At 41.2% G+C, this 26423-nt stretch overlaps 1 long non-coding RNA gene across 1 annotated transcript; it reads right to left on the bottom strand.

Annotated features, from left to right (window-relative positions):
- Positions 1-386: 386 nt before the first annotated feature.
- LOC143643150 (uncharacterized) lies at positions 387-25285 on the bottom strand. Its single transcript, XR_013156156.1, has 3 exons — positions 25139-25285; positions 1787-1944; positions 387-671 (listed from the first exon to the last, which is right to left on the bottom strand). It is a non-coding gene; the product is annotated as an uncharacterized LOC143643150 (long non-coding RNA).
- Between the last annotated feature and the right edge of the window lie 1138 nt (positions 25286-26423).

Below are 26423 nucleotides of genomic sequence, written 5' to 3'. Positions count from 1 at the left end.
CTAAATAGAGTCGGTGCTCCCATTTTACGGGTGAAGAAATGAATGCTTAGAGACTTTAATTAGTAGAACTGGCAGTCAAATGTAGATCTTCCCGACTTGAGTTTAATTTCATACCCTTGTACAATATTGCCCCACTATGGCAATGCTCCAGAAGCTAGTCCAAGTATAAAATTGCCACCAGAACTGCACTAGAGTAAACATGCACTGATGTGTGGCATTGGATCTGGAATGGCTTTCTCAGTCACCAGTTTCACTCACTCATTCTACAGAGCTGGGTCAGCACTTACTGTGTTTCAGGTAGTGTGCTGAGTGGTGTTATAAAGATGAAAGCATCTGGTCCTTGCACCTAGATTGCTCAGGTTCTATCCTGCAGAAAGAGATGTAAACTACATAAAATCATATACCATGTTTGGATAGGACACTCACTGCCCGCCTGTCCATATCCCTGCAGATGTCATCCAACTAAAGGGCACACAAGAACGATCCTGGGGGAGGGAGGGTGCTTCTTATACAGACACCACCTGTCTGGCAGCACTGCCTGAGCCATAGCTTTACATCTTTATTACAGGCTCATGTCTCTTGGCTCTTCTATTGCTTGCTGTGATATTCAGGATTAGCCATAAATTGCAAGTTGAAGTGGTCTTTATTTAAGCAGTTGTAGGATATTTGAACTGAAAAGAAAAAAAAAAAAGAGTGAAAGATAAATGCAACTTGCTTGTAGACCAACAAGAAAAAATATCTAACGGCTCAGGGTATCATGCAAATTGCAGTTATTTATTATCGGAGACTGTTGTACAGGATTATTGACTAAATAAGATATGTTGCCACCAGACCCACGTATGGAGCATACATCAGAATGCAGATTTTTCATAGACTGAACACTGTTGCGAAAAAGGATTCTTTGCCGAGGAATTGAATGTGTACTTCTGACCCGGCCTCTCCCCTTGAGTCTTGTCCCCTGGGGTCACATAAATGGCAGAGACAAAATGAGCATGGAGATGCCCTCTCAGCTGGGCAAGGTGGCGCTCGGCTCAGGGTGTGAGTTATGAGAAATGGAGGTGAGGGGCGGGGGACTTGGGGGTGTGGCAGGCCAGCTAGCTCTGAACATGCACTGCCACATGTTGAGAATACATTTTTCTTATTTCATCAGACTCACAAATTCACCAATTTGTTCCCTTCCTCGGTTTCAATGCATTTCTTGTTAAATAGCATCTCTTTGTGAAAGTCTTTGACAAAATATCCAAGCACAAAGGAGCCAGAGGGACCTGGAGAAGCCAAATTTCTATAAAGTGGAGAGTCAGCAGGGGGGTGGAAGAAATGTTATCGCCTGCGCTCCTTGTTTGAAAATTAAGAGCCTTCTGTTAAATAAAAATTTCCCTTTGCTCTTAATCAGATGACAGTCTAGAACTTCGGCTTACTGCTGAGACAGTGACTTCTTGCTGGGTTTAGATTACTGAAGAGCTCTGAATTTAATCTCAGAGGGCTGCCGGCGGATTCAAAGAGAGCTAGGCAAAGCAAGCGAAAGCTCCATCCACCAAAAGTGGGTGTTGCCACACAGGAATGAAAAGCTTGCGGATGTGCGCGACCATTCCATTTTTTTTTTATTCTAGGTGGAGTTACAGAGCAGATACAAATCAGCACTTCCTCTCAAGCATCTAAGTGAAAATGAAGTACAAGGAGAGGCTGAAAGGGAAGAAAGAGCTCTGACACCGAGCTGGAAAGGGGAACAGCCTCTGAGTTGCAGGTGGACATGGAAAGGTGGCATCGTGCAGAAGCGAGAACATACCGGAGAAAGTGCCTCCCGAGGGACTGAGACCCATCCGTGCTCATGTGCACAACCTCACTCTAACATTTTGCAGCATCTTGAGTTGCTGAGACTTGCTATTGACGCACCCCTGCACAAGTTGCCACTGTCTCATTAAGTCTCTCCAGGAAAGGTCAAGTCTGTAATAATGGGAAGAAGTTTATGTTCTTTCTCTGGTGGAATTAGAGTTCAGGAGACAGATGCTTTTTTTTTTTTTTTTTTTTTGCAGAAACTTTTTTATTTTAATTAATCAGTAAAAATTCTTCCTGGGCTTTAAATAATTCCTCAAGGGAGCTGCTAAGGCAGAGGCAGAAGAGAGATGGTCTTCTCTCCTCTGCAGGAAGAATGAGCCCATTTCCTAAAAAAGGAGCCATTTACCCATCTGGAGGCCCCCTTAGCATCAGAAATAGTTGATTGTTTTAGGAGGAAATCATCCCATTACAAGCTGATTTCCCCAAGTATAAATGAAGTGTTTCAAAAAGGGAAATTCCCACAAGCATGAGAATTAGTAAAAGGAAGGTAAGATCTGCAATACAGGAAAAGCCTATTACTATTATTGTTTTGAAAATTTACACGTTAGGCCTTTAAAAAGCACATAGTAAAGATTTAAATACGCATGATTACAGGTAGTATGCAAATATATATACATAAATATAATTATGTAAATACAAAAATACGCACATACATATATATCTGCATTCAATATTAAGCAAAGTCATACTTTGTTGACTACCTCAAAAGTATTACGTGTTTGTTGCATAGTCTGAATCACTTTTGATATAATTTTCCAGACTTTAGAATTTTTTTTATAGAAAGTGAAAATGTCTACTATATCTCATCACCATTAATTCTTCACAAAAATAAGAGGAGTAATTTTATTCCACAAAGATGGGGATGCATAATCTCAGATGGTCTTGGGGCTGTACCACAGGCCAGCATTGAGTCATGGGCCAGCATTCTGAAACCACTGACCTAGAGAATGTTATCACTGCCCATCTTGCTTTACCTCTACACACACATGACATGTGCTCCAGGTCCCCACCAGGAGAATGACAATTTGAGATTAATATACCACAGTTGAAAATGTCACCGCTCAACTGAACACCAAGAGCCTCAGGGGCTGCAGAGCTGTTTACCTCTGCATCCCTGGCATCCGGCACAGAACCCAGCACACTGGGTGTTTGATAAATACATGTTGATGAAAGGAAGGAGGGACTCATATGAGTGATTGCTTAGCTTGTATTGAGCCCTCTCTTTCATCCTTGACATCCACATCATGAAACCACCCAAACTATTTTCTCTTTATCATTTTTTTCTCTGTTTCCTCCTGCTATTCATGAGGGAGGGAGTTTATTCATTCCTGAGATGTATCAGTTGCCCAAAACCCCACTAAAGGATGACTAAAGAGAAAAACAAAACAGAAGGGGCTAGGCAGAGAATGAAACACTGGACAAAGGCTCAAAGACAAGAAATATCCCAAGATTCAGTAGATTCAGTATAAGGAGTAACCCCCTAACAATCTGAAAAAAAATAAATAGGAAAAATGCAAATCATGGGGCCGAGTAGAATATACAACAGATATGTATCTCTCTACATATACATATAAAGAGATAGATAGGTAGATAGATAGATAGACAGATAGATAGATATAGCTGTAGATCTGTTAGCGGAATTATTTTATAAATGATAATTGGTATATTAGAGACCTCTCTAATATACATAACCAGTCAATGTGATTAGCAGAGGACTTACTGTTAAAATTTTTCATCTATAATCCAAAATGCTATAGTGAAATGCATATTTTGAGTGTGGCAATTCAAAATGAGAAGAAGACAGGTGAAATGGGACAAGAATAAACTAAGGGATGATGTTCATTGGATTGTCCAGCCTCAGCTAAGCCCTCCATGCTTGAGTTTGCTTTACCACCCATAGTAACTTCCTACGGCACTGCCCACAGTACAAATTGCATGCCCTCTTTCCATCCCATTGTTCACCAACCTTGTTCCCTCATCCCTCACTCTACAGAAATGATGTCACTTCCTGCTACTGAGGTTAAAGTCGCATTAGGTTAGTTCTTTCAATATCTCTCCACCCTTCCCCTCCTCCATTCCTTCTTTGCTCTTGGTCTATCCTTTCTCACTAAGGATCTCCACCCATTCCCAAATAATAGGGCTTCAATCTCTTCTTCCATTCTTCTTTATTTCTACTGGGAAACATGGCGCAAGTCTAAATTTTCCTTATAAAGAAATAGATGAACAAACAAGCAAAAGGCAGATTCTGTCTTTCCTTTGTTTTTCCTCAAACTTCTTTAAAGAGTTTGCCTTCATCCCATGTCCATTCATTCCTTAACCCCTTCCTCACTGGCATCTGAAAATATTTTAAGTCTGTGGTGACTTCCTAATTATGGAGTCCCGAGACCATTTCTTAGTCCCCATTCTTCTCAGTCTTTCTGCAGGGTGTGACACTGTTGACCATCCCTTTCTTCTGTAGATGCTTTTCTCTAGGGCACCAAGGCATGTCATCACTTCCCGTCTATTATTTTAACTTCTCTGACAAACCTCTCTCTTTATCCCCCACCCCCCAGCAATCCTAGCTATTGCCCAGCATCTTTGCATGGCCTCATCCATGGCAGTGACTTCACTCTTTTCTTGTCACATGATCTCTCTCAAAGCTTCAGACTTATATTTCCAACAGCTGTTGTCTTTTCTCTGTATCTGTAAATGTCTGGTAGGTACTTTAAATTCATCTACTCCTTTATTTTAACCACAAACTCTACTTCCTGATATCCTTAATTAGATTAATTTTAACATTCCCTAGAATACTCCTCTTCACCCTAGGCCCACTCAAATACTTATTCAAACTCAACAACTTGCCTTCAAATAATGGTGAAGTCCAGGAGCCTCCCATTAACCCACTGCCTACCTCCTAAAGCAAGCCAGCCTAAACGTAACCAACTTGCTCCCTTGTTCAAAAGTCCCTGTGTTCTTAATAAGCTGATACAACTATGTGAGCAGTTAAGGGTCAAATGTTTTATTGCATAGTAAAAATACACTATTTTTTTCTGATGCAAACAACAAAACACATCTTTCATGCATCCATTAATTTTTGCATTAATTTGTACATCCAAATAAGTTCCATATAAAGTTATGCTCTCATGCAGAAGAGATATTGCAACTTAAATGGTGCCATGCAGCCATTACCTTGGGCATAACTTGTCCTATATCACCTTCAAATCCCTCATCTTCAAGTTATGTGGAGCCAGCCTTGGGGAGCAGGCAAATTGGATGATCCCGTATATATGTGTATTCTTTCCAGATCCAGCAGATATACATTTGAATTCCTACCGTTGTCAAGACCTTTAATTATTTTATTTGATCCTGTCAAGACAGACATTATTGTCCCCATTTTATAAGTGTGGAAAATTAGATTAAGAGAAGCAAAGTGACTGACTGCTTAAGGACTCTTAGCTAGTACATGATAGATATGGGATTTGAGCCCAGGTCCGGACTCCAGGCTGAAATTTCTTTCTGGAATGCTGCAGCAGCTCCTTTAAATTCTATGATTTTGTACATTTGATTCTATTCTCCCTGGGACTCTGGGCATCAGCCTGAAACATCCTGGCCTTAAAGCTGATTGCCCCACAGTGATGTCTATCTAGCCTCCATAACGACTAGCCATTTTAAGTCATTTGAACGTCAGACTTGGATCTGTTGGCATGGTCAGCCCCAAATGCTATGGCAAAGGAGAATGAAACCATGGATACCAAGTTCTGCCCTCAGGTGTCTGTGAAACCTAATGCAAAAACAGTAGGAAATGAAGGAATGTTCAACAGCAATTCTTTTTTTGTTGTTGTTATTGTTTTGTATTGTTTTCTTTATTAAAAAAGTGTTTTATAAATTAGTTCCCTTAGAGATACACAAAAACGAAAAGCAATATCAATAAAATAATAAAACTATAAAGTAGGGACCAGTAACTACTTGACTCACTATTCACACTGTAAACTAGGCATCATAATCTCCTCTTGTTATGCTCCATGAGGAAATTTCTGCTTCCAGAAGTCCGAAGGTATGTGTGCATGCGTGTATGAGTGTGTCTGTGAGTGTATGTGTACCAGTGCATGTGTCAGTATGTATGCATGTATACATGTGCCAGTGTGTGTGTCTGTGTGTGCATATGCATGCATGTGTCCATGAGTGTGCCAGTGTGTATGTGCATGTGTGTCAGTGTTGGGGCATAAGTAAAGAGGATTAAGGAAGGACACTGCAGTTCTGGGTGTGTTAGCCTCATTCTGGGAATCTTAGAAAGCCCAAATTTAGCTGCAGATATGAACTATCTTTTGGTTTGTTTTTTAGAAGTCTGACTGTCATCTACTCAATTGATTCCAAATTCAGTGGTGAGGAATGAAGAGGCATGATTAACTCTAATGTCCCAAATCCAATACTCATAGAAACTCCATCCAGCTTACATCATCTTCATTTTACAGATGAGAAAACCGAGGCTTAGAGCATTTAAGAAACTTGCCTAGAAACAGCAGAACAGGGATTAAAATCCGAGTCTGTTCAACTCCAAAGCTTGTGCGTCTGTTCAACTCCAAAGCTTGTGCATTTAATGACTGAATTATAGTACTGGTGCTTAAACTTGGGAAATTTCACAGGATCAGGGTTGCATCCTCTAGACTTTGCTGCTGTTAGCCCAGGGTTGGTAGGAAGGACTCAAGTGTGAGCTCCAATGATTCTGAAGCTGGGCCACCTGTCATTTGAAAAGAAATAAACAGAGTATCCTCCCTACATGCATTCACATGGAGAATTTTACATGCAACGAATCTCTCCACCATGTTGTGACTAACTAATCCCCAGTGCTTTGACCCTCTTGGAACAGGTCCCTTTTCTCTGGTCTCATTCCCTGCTGCAGAACGCTGCCGCTGGTGTCTAAAAGCCTGGGGGTGTGGCCAGGATCCAGTGCCCATGAGCTCTCCCAAGCAACCATGGGCAGCTTAGCACAAATGGACCTGCAATCCAACATTAATTTCCTGTCTTCCAGTCTGAGAGCTCCTGATAAGCTGCTGTCTGGCTGAGGAGCCAAAGGGAGACGCAGGCTCTAGTCCTCACACGCTCACCACTTTGCTTCTCCTTGCCAGAGTTCTTCCCTCCAGCTGCTGCTGCCCAGAGTTTAGTGTAACTCTAGGAGCAGTTTTCAAACATAAGCCCCCTCCCCTTCTCCACCTCAACCCTCCCTCGGGCTCTTCTCTGTGCTGCCAGGGTCCCTGACAGCCAGGCCCTGTATATCTTCAGAGACTCTCAATGCATTATTGAAAAATGTCTTCCTACAGCAGAGATATGAATTTTTCCCCTTTTCAATTATTTCCTCTTTTTGAGCACAGAAATGAAAAACAAGTCTGCTCATAAAGAGTAAAAAAAAAAAAAAAAGAAATCCAAAGTTTTTAAATTTAATTTTCTCTCCAAATTTCGTAGAGATCAGAAGGTATTTGTGTAAATATTGGTGTGTAAAGAGTTAATGGCCTGTTTTGGGGGAAATAGTCCTTTGGATTTTATCAGTGCCTCTCTTCTCCATCAACCCTCCTTATCCCTCAATCCAGATAAAATAAAAGAGCAGGACTAACAGGGTGAGACCAGAATAAGAAGTGGGTTCTGATAGAGTAGAAATGCTTATTCAACTCTAAAAGTTGAATTGCACATGGGCAATCGGAGTATAGGACTGAGACAGATATAGTCTCTGTTCTCAATGAGTTTATACTCATAAGCAAAGTAGTTAGACCCTCCTCGGTTTGTACATATATATGAAACCACACCATAGGTTTGATTGCATCTTTCTATTTAAATTTGCAGATAAATTCTCTTTTTACCAGCCTAAATTTTTCCTTCCTTAGAAATAGCAGGTTCAGAATTTTGCATAGTCTTAAAAAGTATCCACAGTAGTGATTTAAAAATATGGAGGTCTTTTGAGGAGGCAGCAGGAAAAAAGTGCTGAGCAACACTGGTTTGAATTATTCCTCACCCCTGGGAAGGGGGACAGTTGTGTTTGTGTTTGAGTGAACTAACAGATGCTTTGTCTCCTCCGCACAAATACCAGTTGGACAGCTTTTGACGAACACTCTGTTAGGGACACGTGCTGTGCTCTCCCACTTGTCCCTACTATGCTCAGGACAAAATAGTCCCCAACATGTGAGCGTATCTCTAGAATGGCAGCACCTTGTTCTGTTGACCATCAGTTCCTTGCAGCAGCATGTTTGAATTACATGTGAATTCTTCATACCTTGCTTGTATCAGGTGATCTACACATATTTCAAGGGGCACTGGGGAGAGAAGGAGTGCATCAAGGATGGTGGATATGCATGGAAAACCGCTTTTTTGTAAGTTGTTGCCCCGATTGTTTAAAAACAATAAGGCCTTTCAGATCTGTTGTGATCTGCTGTGTCTTCCAGGAATCTGGTACTGGCAGTGATAATTATTTCAAGAGAATAAGGACTCCATATGATTTGGCATCATCAGGTAATCAGAATAGTAACTGGTGAGAAGCAGAAGTATTTTTTTTTTTTACCAAGAATAAGAAGTGCCATGCTTCAGAAATGCCCCATCATCATCCTAAATATCTGGCAATGTTCTGCTTCTACTAGAGAAAGTTTTTCTTTCTCTGTAGAAGAGTTTCTACAGAGGCACCAGAGCAATTGTCTGAAGGAGAAGCCACTCATGGTGGACTCATGTATCCTGCAGACTAATGTTACTTCACGAAGGAGCTCACCCAGCCCTAGAGACACATTGGCGGAAATTTCGGAATGGGGTATGGTCTCCATCATAGCCAGCATTCCAGCCATCCTCATAGTAGATGGCTTCAGGGGTTTGAAGAATGGCCATTCATTGCCCCTTTCCCGAGGCTTCACCATTCTATCCAGCAAGAGAGGTCCAAAATATATGGGGTTCACTTTGCTGGGAGCAGTGGTTTTGGATTGTGGTATGAACACTGCTCCTTGCTTTAGGAAATACATTCTTTGATCCAAGCCCAGCCACAAATAACTATGTGCCTTAGGGAAACCCACCAGCTTCTCAGAGCTTCTCTTAGTCACCTCTCAAATGAGGGCCTAGCCCTGACACCCTCCCAGGCCGCTTCTACCCCTAATATCCAAAAGGACTTTCTCACTCCTCTGCCATCTGCCATTGGTCATCACCAACACTCTTTTGCCAAACAGGAAAATCACTGGAAATATTAACAGAAGAGGCCAATATATTGAGCTCTGTAGCCTTTTCCTGTTCTGAGAATATTTCATGTCTTTATGTCCTTACAAAGAGAAAAACCTAGTCTGTGCCAATCTCCATCAAATGGCAGAGGGAGGTGAGAGGGAGGAGGAGTCCAGACGAAACCTGGGATTCAGGTCTTTCAAATGGCAAACTCATTATGACCTGGCCTTCTGACAGGCTGGATGATGGCATGTCTTATCGGAAGTCCTCTGGCTGCTCCAAGCTCACACACACAGCTTTGTGTCACAAGAATCACAGCAGGTCTTGGCAACAGACACTGAAAATGTCAAAAAGCAAAAGGGTGGTGTTTGGGAGATGTCAGTTGGGGCTGGGGGAAGTAGTTGTGATATGTGCAGGACAACAAAACAACACACAAATGACTAAGAAAATGACCTGTGTCATCAGCGAGATGGAGACAAATTAAAGGAGGGAAAAAGGAAAGAAGGAGAAAGGCTAAGACAAAGAGAAGTCAGACCTGGAAACTTGGCTTGTTCATTTAACAATCCTTTATGTCCTTCCTGCTTTGTGCTAGATATTGTGCTAGCTACAGAAGACGCACATTTGAATTAGGGGGAAAAAAACATATAGCAGATTAAGGATCCTTGACTTTGGAATAGAAATCCCTGGATTCAAATCTTGGCTTTAGGGTTTACCAGTCTTAATTCTGGGCAATTACAAAAATCTCAGACCCTTAGTTTCATCAGATATAAAATAGGGCTAAAAATATGGTTATGTAAGTTAGTTTAAAGATTTAACTAGGACATTTACCCAAGCCCTGCAACCCTAAAAAGCAGCAAAGGTTAAAAATAAAACAAAACAAAAACCCATCCTTTCAGTATTCCAGAACACTGTTTACTACAAAGAGCACTCTTTCTCCATATGACTTACATAAGATTCCCAGATGCCCCCTTGTTTATCTATGAAAAGGCCACAGATCACCTTAATTTACATCTTTTGCTCCATAAATGATTAGATGAACTGCTTGTCCTCACTGATCAATCTGGACGAAATGTTTGTTAACAAAACTTTAGTTCAACTTCTCTCCTTCCTCTGGATCCCTGGACTCTTATTGCACTTCCCAGAAAACAGGTTGCTTCATCATAAAATATTCCCAGCATCTGATTATGCTACCCTTTCATCTCAATTATTCTCTTCACCCACTTCTTTCCTCCCTCTCTCACTCAGAAAACAATGACAAAAAAACCCCAGAAAATACTAGCTCTTGATATGTTTGCAGACCTCAACTTAAAAGTGCTCTCCTTACTGCAATACCCTCTCCTTCTATTGCAATAGCCCCTTTTCCCTGTGGTGTATTGAAATGAGATTAATGATCCCGAACCCCCCCCCCCAAAAAAAAGCATTATAAACATGGTGACTGCAAACAAACTGAGAAAAATGTGTTATCGGAATAAGCGATGACCAGACATTTATGCAAAGAAATGGTATGGACTGGCATGACGCCAGATGAGTACTTTAACACCCACTGTAGATGCTGCTTGGGTGAGAGACCAGTTTGAGAGAGACTGATACCCGGTCACTCTGTCTCTCAGCTTTAATGCTGGTGCCATGCTGCGAAGAAGCTCACGGCAGCACTGACCAGTGCTCTCTATAGTGGGCTTTGGATCCTTCACTAAATGCTGCATGGGACTGGATTCCTGAGCCCACTCCCAAAAAGTCTCCACCTACAGGCCAGAGGCTCTTGGGGTGGTAGGTTTTTTCTTTCTTTCTTTTTTTTTTTTTTTCATATAGGCAGGCACCAGGAATCCAACCCCGGTCTCCAGCATGGCAGGCAAGAACTGTGCCTGCTGAGTCACTGTGGCCCACAGTGGGTTTTAAGAACTCTGATATCCTCCACCTTTAAATGCAATATGTGGGTGGTCTGGCCATTATATTGTGGTTGATCTGGCAGCTTGCAATTAAGTAAGCAAATAAATTGCATTGAGCATCCAAACTATAGTCCTGTCAACTCTGCTGTCAGGTGCTGGATTTACTTTTAATTTCCATCTGCTTTTGGTTTGTCACAACGACCACATTTACACGACGACTTCCCCTTGCAATAATCCTTTCAAATAGAGGGTCGCTTGACTGGGTACAGATTTTTTTTTTTCCTTAAACTTTTTATTTTGAAGTGATTTCAAACTTATAGGACATTTGCAAAAACCTTTACAGAGAAATCCAGCATACCATCTGCACAGCCCCGGATCTGTTTTTTTATTTGACAGATATTACAAATAAAATGTCAGCCACAGAGCAGACTTTGGGGTTCTTTGGGAGAGAGCAGAGTAGAACCACAATCATTTACAAGTCAGTGTGTTACCAGATACACAAAGTAGGTTAGAACACGAGGCAGGGGTAATTAACTCCCCCTAGAGCAACGAGAAATGTCATGAGGAAGTGAAATCTGGTTAAGTAGGAGAGTCTTGGATGAGGCGCCTGGAAATGAAAGCTTATGACTGGAAGCAGAGAAGAAGAAGCAAAAAAAAAAAAAAAAAAGATTGAGAAGATATTTATGGCTGAGCTCAGGGTCTGGGGGGGAGGAGGAACACACAGAGCAAGGTGGTAGCCAAGGCTTAGAGGGTCCAGCATTCTAGTTTACTGATCTGGCATTCCCGCCACAGATAATGATGAACCACTGAAGACATTTTAAACCCTGCAGTGAGTTTAGAAGCCCACTCAGCTGGCAATTTGGAGGATACATTTGAATGAGGGTGGAGCTGAAGGGAGAGTTTGGAGACATTTATATGCACATAATTCTTGTCACTCAGGTATCCTTAGCTTTTGTAATCTATTTTAATCCTTCATTTGGGATAGGTCAGAATTAAGGGAGGGGCGGTGACAATGAGAATGGGGGGGGAGTCCTATTGAAGGAGAAGTCTCCAGCTGCTGGAGGGAAGACTGCTAGGTTTCCACTTAAACAATCAGTTCTCATTAATATAGCTTTACTTAGTTAATTAAAAAAGAACTATTTATAAACTCTGAGGAATTTCTTTCTAGTTGCTGATGAATTAATCCTGAAAAAAGGTGTATGACATTTTGGGTTGTCTAAAATCTCTCAGTGCATCAACATGTCAAACTCCCTTTGTGCATTGTGTTTAAGTCCATTGTAAAAAGAAGTGCATACTGCAAATATGGTCCCTACCCCATAGAGTTTACTGACTCATTGAGGAGACATAAACACACACCAAGCATACGGAGCAACCCAAAAGATAAATGTCAATTTAACATAATAGCACAAAAGGCATACAAAATATATATAATTGTCAAATCAATGCATTATAAAGTTCTGTAAGAATTTAGACTTGAGAAAAGAGAAACTGCTGAGAGTTAGATTGAAGAGGGAAGATTTCCTTGAGAGGGAGAGATACCATCTCAGAATTAAAAGGCAGGTAAGATTTAGCTGCTAGTAGAAAATGACACCCCCATGCCCAACCCAGCACCTGTTTCCCCATATACACTTGAAAAAGCATTACAGTTGAAAAAGTACTTAAGACCAAAAATCATATTCAAGCCAATCTGACTTTTCATCTGATTTTTCACTGATTAGTTTCTGAATATTGGATATTTTGCCTGCAAAGGGATTGAGGCAGTATGTTTTAATGAGGAGGATCTGTATTTAACCCTGGCCTCATTACTAATTTATTCATGGCACAATCTCTTGACAGTCTATAAAATCAAAGCCTGACCATCAGCCCTTTCCCTAAACTTGAGGGTGTTGAGAAGACAAATGCATTTATAAATGAAATGAACCTCAAGCACTCTATGCTCCATGAAAAAACAGGAACCATTTTAATTTTTAAAAGGCTACATAAAACAATTCTGGATAATTCTGGATAAATACTAATTCCGTAAATGAATGAGCCAATAATTAATTATTGCACCTGCTCTATTTTATGAACCACTTAGAGGAAGTTTGGAGGATTTGCAAAAGTGCAATATGTCTCTGAGAGCACTAAAAAATGCAGAAAGTTCTTTTTCATCTCCACCTTGGGAAAGAGCACACGAGGAACAAACAGAAAAATTTTCAAGAGCAGTATCTATCCCTTTATATCACTCCATGAGGTAGAACGGACCAAGGAAATAAAACAAGAGTCTCATATGTAATTTTTGCCACATAAGTAAATTTAAATTTAGCCACATTGTAAAATGTAAAAAAAGATAAACAGTGAAATTATATTAATATATTGTATTTAACCTAGTATAGTAGAAAATCTATTATTTCAACATGTGGCACTATCTGCATTTCAAGCATTCAGTAGCCACATGAAGTAGTGGCTACCATATTGGACAGAGCAGCTATAGACATCAACTGGTTTCTTTAATTTGGAATGCTTGGAAGAAATTAATCTCCAAATACATAGAATTTGTTGTGATATTTCCTATGGACGTGTGTGCAGAGTATGCCACGAAAACTGGGGTGGGCCATGGTACCTCAACAGGCAGAGTTCTCGCCTGCCCTGCCAGAGACCCGGGTTCGATTCCCAGTGCCTATCTATGCAAAAAAAACAAGGGGAGGAGGTCTCAGCAGAGCAGAGGAAGGAACCCCTGAGCTTTCCAGGCTAGCAGAGGGCAGCTACTTGGAAAAGGAGGAGAAGGCAGAGGATCAGCAGTGAGTGCAAGCACAGACACAGGCTGGGAAGAATCTCTCAGAACTATCTATCCTGGGTGTATAGATAGTTGGAGGATGGCCAGAAGGGAGGACCAGAGGAAGAAGCCATTGGGTCCTGAAAGGCAGCTTCTGCTGGGCTGTAGAATGTGGACCCCATTCCACATACTAAGGAAGTGAGTGGGAGAAGCCATGGCCAACAGGCTTCCGATATTCATCATTGGGTTGCAGTCTCCAAGCACAGGCTTACAGCTTAGCTTGCATTGCCTTCTGTCCTGTGTGGCTTCTAGGGAAAGGAAGCTGGCTGCTGATGTCTACTCTTCTGGTTTCCTCTCTGACTCCCATTCCAAGAAGGATGACAGCTGAGAAGTTTGGGTAAACTCTAGACATTTTATTGGTCCTCTGTGATAAAGAATGCAGCTTCTATGGTAAGTAAAATCAAAGATGTGAAGCACTATGGGGTAGTCTTCTCTGTCTTTAAGCTCTGTTCCTCCTCAGGCTGAGCTTGGCCCAGAAGGAATTGCTCTGAAAAACTGTTGGGCAGAAACCTGGTCCAGCTCCTCTCTCTCTCTCTCTCTCCCTCTTTCTCTGGACTCTTGCTTCCTGGTGATAGGAGTGGTTCTACAGGCCTGGAAATATCCTTGCTGGGAACTGTCCCATCAGGAGACGCACTGAGGTGCAGGGGCCCGAACCAGCTCCTAAGCTTTGGACACACTCTTTCAGTGTCATTCCCAAGACTTCTTTCAACAAAAGTAACATTTTCTCTCAGGCAAGTGCTAAAAAGAGACAGGCCAGAGCCAGCTGGGGGCCTGGGAAAAATAGGAAATATGTCTCTTTTGGTTTCAAGCTTGGCTATAGCCCATGCCAAAGGATTCAATATCCTACATCATGGTTCGCTATCCAGTCTCTCACTAAAATCCCCCAGAAAACCTTAAAACCTACCTGTGTCCAACTCTAATTTAGACCTCAGGATAGGGGTCTTGAAAACCAGTGGTTTTGTTTTGTCATTGTGCTTTGTTTTCTCGTTCTCCCAGGTGATTCTAATGAACAGCAGAGTTGAAACCACTGCCGTGTACCCTGAGGCTAGCTCCTGGTAGACCAGCTGTACTGCGGTTTAGGTCAAAGGCTAATGGAAATTAGGAATGTATGTTTTGCTCACCTGTTCATTAGGCGGTTTCTCTTGAGAGTCTTGAGGGGATGATGTTAGGCAGGACAAGAATAGCCACTGGATGTCCAGATTTTAGAGGGCTCAGCTAAATCTCATCCCACAACAGGGTCTACACAATCCTGGGCCAATGGGGATGCCCGCCATGCTTTCGCTGACCTCTCAGGAGGACATGCTGGGGTGGGGGGTGGGCAGACACTGATGATCCAGACACCAGAGAAGCATTGGGGATAAGAAATAATGAGGGCCAGAATTACCCTGGGATTTGATGATGGCATTGCTTGTTTTTGTTGGAATGAGAGGAGAGCAAATTACAGGATTGGCTGATGCTGTTGGTTTGTTTCAGATGATCAACATTAATTTAGGAAACTTTCTCATAAGAGATGAGGCAAACATATGGTTTCAGGCTTCTCCTACCATATAAGTGGATAGCAATTTACTCTGATTTAAAAATGATCATATTTATTTATGTATTCGTATGATATGTTCAATTTTATGGAGTAGGGCCAGTGTGGCTATTCTTTATTCAGAGTCAAAGCCTGAGGAAGTTAAGCTGAATTGCTTTGGCTGAGGTCACATAGTCAGCTAATGCATAAAGCTGGATGAGAATTTACACTATTGTTTCTTCTTCCTTGGTCTTTTCAAAATTTTGAGAGGTCCTGCTCATAACTCTCTCCCCATCAGATAACTGGAGAGCATTGGTTTTCACATGCACATGCCTTCTGGGTTTTCTGTCCAGGACACCCTGTTGCTATGGAGGTGTGGGAACCTCTCTGGAAGAAAAGATGACTACAGGCACACGTCATTGGGCTTCTGGTCCTTTCTGAGCCTTTTCCTCCTAGCCCACTGGGAAAAACCTATGCTCAAGTATCCCTACTCTTTCCAGGACAAGACTGCCCTTAGCATGGCTCCCTATACAAGAAGAGTGCTCAGGAAACCTGTGAACACAACCTGTCAAAGTCCCACCTTCGGGACCTACTGTCTCTATTCCAGCGTGAAGGTATACCAGGCGTCTTTGGAAAACTGGAGGGTTAGAACCTTAATGAAGGTGCAGCCCCTAAGGGCTGTGGGGGTTATGCCACAACAGCTCAGTTCAATGAGGGTGGGCTGGTGCTGGATCAGAGGTGCCTCTGAATAGAGAAAGGTACCTATCATTCAGATCACCTGTTGGCCTGGACCTGAGCCCTACAGTGAGGTTGATGGCAGTGAATGAACAAATGAAAACTAAAAGTGCTAGTATGCCCTATGTGGTCCATTGGAAAGAAAGTGGTTAGCACAAAGTTGTGTGTGATGGGAGACAGGTAAAGAGATAGAGCTCCCCAGGTGCAGACATGGCTGCCCTCCAGATCAGGCTTTGTTACTGCAGACCCATACCCAGATCTCAAGGGGGCATGAGCAGAAGTGCTGGATTTGAGGGTGCTAGGAGATGTCAGCACAGCAAACAGAAGCAGGAGAACAGGAATTAACAGACAACACCAAGAAGCCAAGAGGCTTACTCCATGGGATACATGCGAGGCATCCCTTGGGGTTCCAGAACGATTTGGAAGGGATGCAAGAAGAGCTTCTGTGATGGATAATTTTACGTGTCAACTTGGCTAGGTTACAGAGTCTGGTTGTTTGGTCAAACACTGGCCTAGCTGTTGCTGTGGAAGTATTTTGTAGATGGGATTAGCCTCTGCAATCAATTGGCTTTAAGTAAAAGAGATGACTCTCAGCAACGTGAGTAGGCTCCAGACCGTTCGTTGGAGGTCAAACCTGAGGGTTTCAAAATTCTGCCTTGAGACTACCCTCCACTCCTTCATGGCCTCCTCTACAGAGCTGGACTAAAGACTTCAACACCACTCCTTCCAGAATTCCCAGGCTGTATCCTGCCTTACAGAATTTGGACTTGTCAGACCCCACAACTGCATGAGTCAGTTCTTTACAATAAATCTCTTAATATACACATGTAGTATATACCTATAGATATATAATTATATATACACGTACATATATAAATATATATATAAATATATATATATATATATATATATATATATATATATATATATATATATATATATATATAGCTGGACCTACACCTATACCTAAACCTATCTATACGCACTTATATCCTGTGATTTCTGTTTCTCTGGAGAACCCTGACTAGTACAACTTCCATTCTCCCAGGGTGGGTAAAAGGGAGAGCCTGGGAAGTACTTATTGGAAGTCTTACTGCAACTCTGTTTTAAACCCATGCTGGCAAAGCCAGAAGAATGGTGTTTTGAGAATGAAAAGCAGTATAAGTTGTTAACTGAGTAAATCTCAAATTCTCAGTGTTTTCAGACATTGGCCTGAAATGCTTGGGTAAGTATTTTGAGCAGTGAGATTTCTGAACAAGAGCATATTCCAAAGTTCTAAAAATCATGGCACCTAGTTACCTATATATGTAAATACAGCATTACTCCTGATATATATTTATACGTAGTCCAACATGCAAGGTTATGCAGACAGACAAAATCACAGTTCCAATTTTGGCTCTGACTCTTTTAAAATATATATATATTTTTATTGAGATATCTTCATGCACAGGCAGTCCATGCAAAGTATATAATCAACACCTCACACTATCATCACATGGTTGTGCATTCATGACCATGATCATTTTTACAACATTTGAACCACTCCAGAAAAAGAAATGAAAGGAAAAAATTCACACTTTCCATACTGCCTACCCTTCCCTCTCATTGACCACTAGTATTTCAATCTACCCACTTTTTTACCCTTTATCCTCCTGTATTAGCTAGGGATTTATTGCTCAGAAATCCCACTGCTCAGCAGGAGACATTTGTAAATATAAAATTTATAAAAGTGTCCACACAACTGTGGGGATGTAAGAGTCCAAGGTCTGTAGGGCAGGCCATGAGCTGGCAGGTCCCCAATGAACTCCCAAGGAGAGGCTGGCTGGCTGAAGCAGGAAGAATGATGGTCTCTTCTAAATCTCCTTAAAAGCCTTCTAGTGATTAGATTAAGTGTCACTCATTGCATAGGACACTCCCCTTAGATGCAGATGCATCCAGTGTGGTCATGATTTAAGTCTATGAAATGGCCTCATAGCCACAGACAGGTCAATGTTTGCCCAACCAGACAACTGGGCACCACCACCTGGCCAAGTTGACACATGAACCTGACCATGACACCCCTCCCTATTATTTATTTCTTTTTTATCCTTATTTTTTTATTCATCTGCCCATACCTTGGATAAAAGAAGCATCAGATATAAGGTTTTCACAATTACAGGGTCACATGCAAAAGCTATACAGTTATACAATTGTCTTCAAGAACCAAGGTTACTGGAACACAGCTCAACAGTTTCAGGGACTTCCCTCCAGCGACTCTAATACACCATAACTAAAAAGGGATATCTATATAATGCATAAGAATAACCTCCAGGATAGCCTCTTGACTCTATTTGAAATCTCTCAGGCACTGAAACATTATTTTGTCTCATTTTCTCTCTTTCTCCTTGGGTCACGAAGGCTTTCTCCCTCCATGATACCAATTCACGTCCCACATTGCCAAGTTGATTTCCACCCCTGAGAGCCATGCCTCACATGGGCAGGGAGGGCAGTGTCTGGCTCTGACTCTTACTAGCTGAGCCACTGCAAGGCAAGTTTTGGGGCTTTGCGTTTGTTTTTTAAATTCATTTTGTAAACCTCTCTGAAGCTATTTCTCCAACTAAGTAATCATGATAACATATAATTCATAGGGCTATTTGACTCATTAAATGAGATGATATATATAAAGTTTTTAGCATAGTCACCATCCTAGAACAAGTGTTTAGCAAGTGATGGTGATTAGTAGTGTTGAGTCCAGATACTAACTCCTTCTATCTTTTACCAAGTCAGTACCCCAACAGGAGCACATCAAGCACCCACTGAACTTCACTCATTGCAGTACCCCTGGATGCCAGGATGCTGCTGGGAGAGTATCGCTAATGGCCACATGTGTCTGTATATCCCCAGAGAAAGCTCACGTCTGCCTTCCTCCTTAAAGGTCTGAATCCCTTAGAACTGTCTGGTCTTGGCCAGAAACATGAGTAAACTGGGCAGCTCTTCACTGTCTCTTGCCATCTGTGCTCGGGAGTGCTAGCATGGCCAATCCACCATCATCTGGCCTTCTCCAAAATCCTTCTTGATTCTCTGGCAAACTGAGATCACAGAGGCTTAGACCACTTTTTTGGGGGGAGAGGCGTTTCCCACAATTGTTCCTGAACCCCAGGCTTCCCAGTGGCTACAGCATCTGTTGTGAACGAATCACCAGATCTCAACATTTCAAACATTCACCCCTGGTTGCTCTTTGAAAACATTCACACAAGAAAGTTCAGGGGTTTTTTTTTTTTTTGTCTCATGGGCAGGCACCGGGAATTGAACCCAGGTCTCTGGCATGCAGAAGGTTCTTTTGAAGGTGTACACACATGTGCCCCTAAACCTCCCCAGCCACAGCCCGAGGCCACCCGCACATGAGGCACCAAGCCCACTGCAGATGAGTGGCTTTGCAGTCTGTCAGGGCCCAGTGGTAGATTACCCAGGAGAACGGCCTTACCATTTTATAAACTATTTATTAGGTCCGTCCTGGAGAGCTGCATCAATATGGCCATCGGTGAAGCAAAGCAGAAGCTATAAAAATATCATCTATCCCAAACAAGCTTCATAATCAAACAAAACCCCGTGCTGGCTGGGACAGCCTGGCATTCTGACACATAAGGGCCTTTTCCATCTTTAAAACAGACCATTAAAACACCAGAGCACTTTGGCTCACAGAAGTCTAAATCAAAAGGGAGGGGAAGAAAGAGAACTCTTTTCTCCAAGAGTAATAATGCCTTTTCCAGCTTCTAGGAAAGCTCATTGCAATATAGATGCAATATTGCTTTTTTAGTGTGGCTTCTCAGTTTCTTTCGAACACCCAGAAAATATCTTAGAGGTTCAAAATTGCTGCTTCCCTCCCTCCAGTACCTATGCTATTATGCCTTCACTATTATTTTGTTGTTTTCCCTGTAAATAAAAATATACAGTTTGATACATATGCCAGAAGAGAAATCATAATTAATAGCATTAATAATAATACTATGTATTAGAATAACAGCAGTTCAGTTCTGCACTCCAATTCCTTGAGGCAGAAGAGAACAGGAAGCAGGTCAATACATTAGCGCTTGCTATGATTAACATTTCCAGCCAGAGCCCCTCCAATTGGCTCCAAACACATCTTAATAAACTGCATCCTGAATACCCATGTATTTCTACCTTGCTGCATCTGCTAGAGTGAGATAATATGTGGACTCGAGGAAAAGTGACATTCGGTGAATGCACTGCAGAGAGTTATATAAGGAAGCTAAATCTCACTCCCCACCACCTGGCATACTGCTTGTGGCTTCTCATCATGATTTGAGAAATCAATCTGCAACTAAAATTCACACATGGGGATGTTCTGCTTTGGACTGTGGGCTAGGGAGGAAGAGTATGACGAAGACTGGGAGGGCAGAAGAAAGAGAAAGGAAAAGTATCTACAGGGGCTACTCAGAGACGTGTTCCAATTACTATTTGCTCTTTAAGTCTGAGGACAGAGATATGCACAACTCAATAAACTACAGCTAGCCCGATAATCTTGAGTTTCAATGTGAGAAATATCTTCTATAAAATTTCAATTATTTTTAGATTTGGGTGGAATTTGTGGGTAGGGAAGGTAGGACACCAGGATGAACTAACAAGCGCAAATAAAAGCAAGCAAAGTATACAAAAGGGCAGCTACAACACCCTGTTCTCTTTCCCCTTTGCCCTCCCTATTATTCAACTTCTACTTCCTTCCCATCACCCTGAGGACACACATGCCCCGAGTGATCTAGGTGAGTACACAGAGGAATAAGAAGAAAGTAGCACCTGTGGTCATATTTTTGTTTATTTACTCGCTTTTCAGAATTTAAAGCCAGAAAGTTGGTCATCTCAGAACTCTGTGAGCCCTCAGGAGAAGCAAATAGACGTCAGACTAAAACGTACTGATTCCAAAGATGAGGGTACAGCTCTTAGAGACCTGGCAGCCTTTTATGCAGAGGTAGCAAAAATTGTCTACTGAACAATGAACAACCAGATGTTCAGGCTCTATCTACACATCTCAGCCATGGAAACGTAAATGAATACATAGCAAAGAGGACACGGATTCGAGTTCTGGAACTTGTCCCATCAATGGACACCTTTGTCATCTTGCTCAAGTCCACTGAACCTTTTTGTTTTAATTTTCCCCAAAGAAGAAAACTCAGAAAGCTGAGCTATGTTCCATGACCATGACCTTGAGCTCTATTAAAGAAGCACACTGGAACGCAGGTGCCCTTGAGGGTTGGATCAGCTCAGTAGGAAGTTTCAGTCAAAGAGTCTGCTCTCTTTGGGAGCCTCCCCCTTTCACCCAAAGAATCAATCTCTGGAAGAAAACAGAAATCCAGATGGCTTAGGAGGAAGAAAACTATTGGATTAGGTCTTTCACTTTCAAATTTTTCTCAGCAGCACAGCTGGATTTTCCATGTGAGGGGAGTTAGGGAAATCACAGTGAGAGCTGCTAACAGTGAAAATGATATGATTTTCTGTGAGAAGTGGTGGGAAGGAGTACCGCCCCATGAAATAGTCATCACTATGGGTCCATGTGGTACAATAGCTGCAGACCACCAAGGGGATTTTCATCAGTGACAGCAGCGGGAAGCCCCGGGCCGCAGAGGCAAATGGGTAGGCACAGCAACACGCTCACACATCTGCCAAGGAGCTGTCCAATGCACAGTCCAGAAGCAGACCCACGGACATCCCGGAGGCTTGAAATGGGGAGGTGAGAGCACGCTGCTAGGCCAAAGCTCCTATCCCAAGCATGGGCAGTGCCTACTTTCTCCTCCCCTTCAGCTCCAGTGGACTCTTTCCAGAGACCTCTGGTCCCTGCTGGTTTGAGTGGTTGACTTCAAGCTGATGACTGAGACATCCTGCTGCATACCCACAACCTGAAAAAGCCATCAAATATAGTAAATGTAATGTGCACTGGGGATACTACATTTCCATTAACTTCATACAGACATGGGGTCTGCAGAGTGCCGCTCCAAAGAAGAGGATGGGCAAAATACATTTCAAGGGCAAAGGTTCTAGATATAGAAAATTTAAACCCAACTTGTTTCAACTGGGGGGATATTTTGATAATGTCAGTTAGTAAATAACCAGTCAGTAAAGAACATCTAGTTAATGGATAAATGTGAAGATATTATTCATTGAATAAGTATTTCTTAAGACTTAGTAATTTTCCAGGGAAGTACTAAAAATTTATTGCTATATAGTAGTGTTGAAAATGAGGCATTCCTGAGAAGTCATAGAAACCCAAGGTAAGCATATGTAGAACACAAAAGGAAGGTTATATCAACTGAAGTGCCCGATTTTGCATACATAAAAGCTTTGAGGTAAGAACATAGATATTTAGACTCTGAAAATATGATGGATAATGACTTCCTATTTTAAAATCTACACTCTTAAATATGTAAGGAAATTAGGAATAAGCAAAAGAGATTATTAGGTTTCTCCAATGCAAAAACATGTTGTTTATAACACACACTCAGGGTTGTCTCTTTCTAGCTTTTCATTACTTTTGAGCTACTTTACAACTCTGTAAATTATGGATATTAAAAACAATGCAAAACAACTCTTGTCTATAGACATGCAAATAAATTGTATTCAGTGGAGATTCAAATGACTTCCCCCCATCCCATAGAAAAAGTTAGTTTTATGTCCATTTTAAAATTGATTTCAACAGTTCTGTATTCTGTATAAACTTGTGCTTCTTTGACTTTCCCTTTGAAACAGATATAACATTTCCCAGTTTCCCTAATTAATAATGAGTTAAATAAAATATTTAACATATGTCCATTTTGTATTTATTTGGGAACCATGATGTAATCTTTTCTAAATATGATCTATTAATAAGTATTTACCCAGAGACACCATATTTTATTTAGCCTAATAAAGGAAATAACTACACCTTCCTTTGTGTAGAATATCACAGAATGTAAAAAAGAGTCAGTGAATGATATATAACTGGGGCAATGAAGGAAGAACGCATTCTCTACCTGAATCAAAGTGAGAAATTTCCTTTAGCCATTCTGGTTAACATTTTGCCAGTCTAGCAGAGGGAGGGCTTTTTCTAGAAGAAATACTGGAAATGAACTATAGTTACATCTGACTTTAATATACAACTTGAGGTTCTGGTGCAGATTTGGTCATCCTCAACTAGCACACGTTGGCCCTCACAATGACTTGATTTAAATGCCCCCTACAGGTGTTGCAAATCGAGTCTCATGAATTGGGAGGCCATCTTGACAATTTCATTAAAGACGCTGATCCAAACACTGGCAGAACAGGTCGGGGGTAAGGCTTATGACATGTTACCTCTATAAGCTAAAAGTTACAGACACCAGGAAGTGTGGATACCTTTAGTCCTCCGAATTATATCATCCATTGTCCCTCAGAGTTTTAGACAATATTTTCAATTATATGTATGACCATGCTGAATTCCATTATTAGTAAATAAAGATTGGCTTTTTTTCAGACCTCAACAATGTGGATATAAACCAGCATACAAACAAACTGTACGTAAACATCTTTTCCTCTTAAAAAAATAAAAGGGCAAACACTCTTTGTAATGCCAGTAGAAACTAAAAGATTATAATTCACTTTGATCTTTTATGAAGTGCCTTCTTAATAGATATATTAACATAGAATTCATGAGAACCCACAGAAGGAATTGAGAAAAAATGACTGTCCTTTGGCATTCCATTTCCAGTACTTTCTCTTAATGGTATTATTGACAAAGATCCAACATGCGCCTTCCTCTTACCACCAACAGATGCAAATCTGTTGACAATGAACAGCCATACCTCTGCGTGCCCCTCTATGCTGCAGGAGCCAAAAGAAGGAACGCAACCACCTGGGCAGGACATACAGTAACTGGTCAAAGACTGCCTTCCATAGGGCTGATAACTGAGCAGACCTCTCAGCTCTCTCCTGAAGAAGCCCCCAAGTAATCAAATATCACTTACCTAAGGAAAGACAAAAGGGGGAAGAGACGGAGAAAAAGAGGAGTTAGTGTTAACGACAACCACATTACGTTCCACTGAGATGACCTATTTTAAGGAAAGGGATGTTTAATGCAATTCAAGTTCTTTACAAGCTCCAAGTAAAACCCAAGTTTTAAATAGTCGCTGGTAAAGGTCAGTTGGGAAAACGGCATATTGTTGCAAAGGCCACACAGCCTGCTGTTTGTTTTCTTTTCTGTTCTGGTGTTCTTATACATTTAGAAACTGGAACATGAGCCTGAAACAAGAGATCGGTCAGGGAGTCTGTGATGCACCAAGGAAAGAGGAAAAAATGCATATGACCCAGCTTCCTTAATGATTACTGAGGCACCGAAGCTATGTAGTTCAGATGCTGAGAAGATTGAACTAATAAAAAAGAAATGAGAGAACTGTCATCACAGATTACATGGTATTTATTCCAAAATCTGTTTATTATAGAAATTTGCAAGACAAATGGGTTTTTAGCCAGGAATGGCAGCATTTTCCTCCTCATAAGTGCATAACAAGTTGCCCAATTTGTTTACAATGTAGTCTCTCTTTCTTTCAAATAAGCCTGGCTCTGAATCTTTCTAAAATTCCTGTAAATATTCATTAGGAGGTCAGCAAACAACTGGATTTTGTAGATTTCTATACAATGGATAGAGGGCTCTCATAGATTCCCTCTCCTTTTATTCTTAAATCAACACTAGCAGGTATTATTATCACACACACACATACCTTTTTTTTTTACAAATAAGGAAATTGGGGCTCAAGTTGATTAATCAACTTGCCCCAAAAAACACTCTTGGGGAATTTAAGTCCAAGAGTTCTTAAATTCAGTCCTCTTGATTTCATATTGCTTTCTCTTGATCAAATTTCAGACAAAATTTAAAGGTAAAAAAGAAGAAATTAGGGAAAAAGAAAAAAGGAAGGGAGAAAGGAGGAAATGAGCAAATTGCAGAAGAAGACAGTACAAGGAATAAGGAAATAAGAATGAAAGAAAGAGATGAAGGTAATGAAACCTTTTGTAACAGAAAAGTAGTTGATACACAAGATGCTCTATAAAATTATTCATCATTTATTCCTTTAAATTTATTGATTCAAGGAAAACTTAACTAGCATAGAGGATACCTTCCTTACAATGGTCACTACTGGTCCCTCGCACCCCTCAACTGCCCCAATACAAATGATCCAGTCTGGGTAATACCTGTGTCAGAGAATTGTTATTTTACTAGAAAATAAATTTTCTGGTCATGTTTTAATCCCTCAGCATTGATGAAAGGTTAATTCCTTGCCCGTTTACCACCAACAAAGTGCTCAGCATTCTGTTGTATCCAAGTCCTTCTAATGACATCTTGGCTTTCTTCCCAGGTAATTCCAAGAGTCTGAGGCTTCCACGACACCCTCATTGCATGTCTGCTCACTTGTGTGATAACAAATGCAGCAATCATACACGGCATAAAGCAAGCTATGCACTGGAGGTTCAGAAAGCCCATGAAATATTAGAGGAAGCAGTTATCTTTCATGCATATCCACAAGTTTCTTTAAGCTGTGCCTGCTATTTGACTAGGGAAAGGAGTTTTTAGGTCCATATCAGCAGAAAAAATAAGAGAGAATTTTGGGTTAGTATTGTGGGCTCATCGTGTTTGCAGGTTTTTGTTGGTAGGTAATTATAGCTTTATTCCATTTATGATCCAGAATGTACCTAATCCCCTCATAAATACCTCTAATTCACCACACAGCATTTTCTGACACTGCTGACCAAAGAAATGGTGGTTGTTTCTACCTGGATGATGGCAAGGCTGTTAATTGTAACACTCCATGAAACTTAATTATGCAAAGCAGAGAGGCAACTCTGGAGCTATTAATCAGAGGTTTGATTCAGAAGTAATTTGTTGTTGGGACCCAAGGAGCTGTACTTCTATCCCTTCCACTGTGCTGCTCTAATAGTTAATCCCCTGTTTTAATGGAAAGCTGTCGGGGTTGGAGCTAAAAGCTCAATGGTGGCAACACAACTTATGAACATCACCTTGCTTATTAATGGGCAGACATCCAATTTCTTCTGCTTAAGTCACCTTTAATCACAGCAAACAGAAAGCAATCTATCCATGGGCCAACCAGCAAGAACAGGCAGCCAATCACTGACTGAAGGTAGGATAAGAAAAATGGGTAGATTCTGAAAAGTGGAATAATATGAAAGAGAAAGTGAGAAAAAATATACTTGAAATTTACAGAGGAAAGTCACTATGTCACCTTTGAATATATTTAGGAAGAACACACTGCATATAGACTTCTCATAGCAATGATTTCAGTATTTGCTCCTAGGTAGATGAAGGGGGTGAAATTATTAGCATGGTGTGCCAGTTTGAAAGGATGTATGTACCTCAGAAAAGCCATGTTTTAATCCTAATCCTGTTTTGTAAAGGCCGCTGTTTCTTCTAAACCCTGTGCAGTACCGCATGTTTGAAACTTGAATTATATTATCTCCCTGG

Source organism: Tamandua tetradactyla, chromosome 8 (assembly GCF_023851605.1).
Source record: "Tamandua tetradactyla isolate mTamTet1 chromosome 8, mTamTet1.pri, whole genome shotgun sequence".
In the NCBI taxonomy this organism is placed as follows: domain Eukaryota; kingdom Metazoa; phylum Chordata; class Mammalia; order Pilosa; family Myrmecophagidae; genus Tamandua; species Tamandua tetradactyla.
Note: the sequence above shows the minus strand (reverse complement) of the source record. Positions and strands in the feature narration are given on the sequence as shown.